Genomic DNA, 3,248 nt, shown 5'->3' on the forward strand with positions numbered 1-3,248 from the left:
TCCATACCGTCCCGAGAGCCCGAGGCGGCGGCACCCAGTGCGGGTCCGGCCGAGGCCGGGACCCCGTGCCTGTCGCAGGCTTCCCGGGACGGCCCCGGAACGGCCGCGGTCGCCGGCCGGGTGACGTTCTCCGAAGCGGCTGCCGGCTGTCTTCGAGCCCCCCCCCCCCCTGCCGGAGCCGCGGGGATACGAGCCGGTCCGGCCGCGGCCGGGACCCCGTGCCGGAAGCCGGCATCCCGGGACGGCCCCGGGACGGCCCCGATCGCCTCCTGGGTGACGTTCACCGAAGCGGCTGCCGGCTGTCTTCGAGCCCCCCCCCCCCCCTCCGCCTCCGCGGCCGCTTCTGCCCGCACCCCCTCCACTGCCTCCCCCCGCCGCCCGCGAACGAGTCGCCGGATCTGTAGGGTGCCGGGAGCCCGAACGGCGAGCGGCTCCGGCTGCTGTCGGGACCGCGGGGATTCGAGCCGGTCCGGCCGCGGCCGGGACCCCGTGCCGGAAGCCGGCATCCCCGGACAGCCCCGGGACGGCCCCGGTCGCCGGCCGGGTGACGTTCACCGAAGCGGCTGCCGGCTGTCTTCGAGCCCCCCCCCCCCTCCGCCTCCGCTGCCGCTTCTGCCCGCACCCCCTCCACTGCCTCCCCCCGCCGCCGGCGAACGAGTCGGCGGATCCGTAGGGTGCCGGGAGCCCGAACGGCGAGCGGCTCCGGCTGCTGCCGGGACCGCGGGGATTCGAGCCGGTCCGGCCGCGGCCGGGACCCCGTGCCGGAAGCCGGCATCCCGGGACGGCCCCGGGACGGCCCCGGTCGCCGGCCGGGTGACGTTCAGCGGAGCGGCTGCCGCCAGTCTTCGAGCCCCCCCCCCCCCTGCCGGAGCCGCGGGGATACGAGCCGGTCCGGCCGCGGCCGGGACCCCGTGGCGGAAGCCGGCATCCCGGGACGGCCCCGGGACGGCCCCGATCGCCTCCTGGGTGACGTTCACCGAAGCGGCTGCCGGCTGTCTTCGAGCCCCCCCCCCCCCCTCCGCCTCCGCGGCCGCTTCTGCCCGCACCCCCTCCACTGCCTCCCCCCGCCGCCCGCGAACGAGTCGCCGGATCTGTAGGGTGCCGGGAGCCCGAACGGCGAGCGGCTCCGGCTGCTGCCGGGACCGCGAGGCTTCGAGCCGGTCCGGCCGCGGCCGGGATCTCGTGCCGAACGTCGTCTTCCCGGGACGGTCCCGGGAGGGCCCCAGTCTCCTCCCGGGTGACGTTCACCGAAGCGGCTGCCGGCTGTCTTCGAGCCCCCACCCCTGCCGTGGCCGCGGGGATTCGCCCCGGTCCGGCAGCTGACGGTTCCCTGTGTCGGACGCCGGCTTCCCGGGACTGCCCCGGGACAGCCCCGGTCGCCTCCCGGGTGACGTTCACCGAAGCTGCTGCCGCCTGTCTTTGTCCCCCCCCCCCCCGTGCTCTCCCTCAGGCGGGAGGTAGACGTGCTCTCCCTGGGCGAGTAGACGTGCTCTCCCTGGGCGAGTAGACGTGCTCTCCCTGGGCGAGTAGACGTGCTCTCCCTGGGCGAGTAGACGTGCTCTCCCTGGGCGAGTAGACGTGCTCTCCCTGGGCGAGTAGACGTGCTCTCCCTGGGCGAGTAGACGTGCTCTCCCTCGGCGAGTAGACGTGCTCTCCCTCGGCGAGTAGACGTGCTCTCCCTGGGCGAGTAGACGTGCTCTCCCTGGGCGAGTAGACGTGCTCTCCCTGGGCGAGTAGACGTGCTCTCCCTGGGCGAGTAGACGTGCTCTCCCTCGGCGAGTAGACGTGCTCTCCCTCGGCGAGTAGACGTGCTCTCCCTCGGCGAGTAGACGTGCTCTCCCTCGGCGAGTAGACGTGCTCTCCCTCGGCGAGTAGACGTGCTCTCCGCGGAGATCGCGCTTGTCGCCAAGGGGTCGCTGTTGCGCTCTGCCTCCGCCTACGTCATCGTACAAGCCGGCGTGATTTCTGCGACCTGCCGCTGGGCGGAGGTCGGCTGGTTGTGCGCTCGGGGAGCTGACGGCCCTCCAGTTCCGTATATGAGGGAACGAGTGACGCCGAGCACTCCCAGGGCAGCGCTGCCGAGCGGCTGCTCCAAGCCACCCGCCAGGCGGCTGGGCAGGGGTCCGTCTGGCTTCTCGGTGGCTTTCGCCCGGGTCAGAGAGGGGACCCGCGGGGCCGAACAAAGGCGCGGCGGTTTGGAGCGGCCGCTGGCGCACCCTCAGCGGTGTTGGATGGGTTTCGCTCGTCCGTGAGCCGGAGCCCAGCCCGGGCTCAGCAACGAAAGCGGGGAAAAGAAAAAAAGTTGACGAGTGGCTGGCGCCGGCCACTGCCGAAGTGTGGAACCCCCGAAGCGAAGTTTGCCCGGTGGGGCACGGGGGCAGAGAAAGCCGGGGAGACGTGGTGCCGGCGTCGGTCCCACCAAGAATGGAAAGCAAGCCCGTCCAGGCACGGCGAGAGAGAGCCCGGTAAGGGGCAGAGAGAGTTCCCAGCACTGGACCCTCTTCACGGGGGTTCCCCCCCATGGCCAAAGCCGCAGCCCGCGGGGGCACGGCATCTAAGGGAAAAGCCAGCGGCGGTGACTGGCCACTCGTATGCTATGGAGCCCGGCATGGGGGGAGGAGGGCAAGCCGGTGCCCCAGCACGGCTTCCTCCTGGCTCCAGAGGGGCGCCCCGTGATGGAGATGTAACTCGGTGCAGCTTGAGGGAAAATGCAAGCCCACATTTCGGGGAGGCAGAGGTGCCCTGTGAGCCGGTGCGGCCCGGTGCAGCTTGCCCCCCCCCCCATCTCTGGAGGGCGCCCCGTTTGCTCCTCCGGCGTGTTGCCCGCACGCCGAGCCCCGTGCCTGCTGGCTGCTCCCGAGGGCGGTGGCGGGTGCGCGTGGCTGTGTCTGTCCCAGAAGAGCGAGGCCGTGGGGCCTCCGCTGGCTTCCTTTCCTTCTGTCCTTGTTGATCGATGAGGCCTTTCGGGTCGCGTCGGAAAGGGCCCCCGGCCGGCAGGGCAAGGGCGGTCTTCCTTTCCACTTCGCTTCCCGTCGCGTGTGAGGTGTCGTCCTCGTTCCCCCAGCCCCGAGCGGCTCGAGCGGGGGGGAGCCGTGGCGTTAGCGGCCCGGCGCGTGCCTTGCCGCATCCTCCCCTTTCCACCTCCCCCCCGGCGCTGGGGCAGGGTTCGGGGACCGGTCTACCGCAACCGGCTTTGTGACTGCTGCGTGGCCCCGTGAGTTTTCAGGTGTCCTAAAACGCGTGAGGCG

The sequence above is a fragment of the Melanerpes formicivorus genome, unplaced genomic scaffold (assembly GCF_026170545.1).
Source record: "Melanerpes formicivorus ecotype bairdi unplaced genomic scaffold, bMelFor1.0.p_v2 SCAF_718, whole genome shotgun sequence".
NCBI lineage: Eukaryota > Metazoa > Chordata > Aves > Piciformes > Picidae > Melanerpes > Melanerpes formicivorus.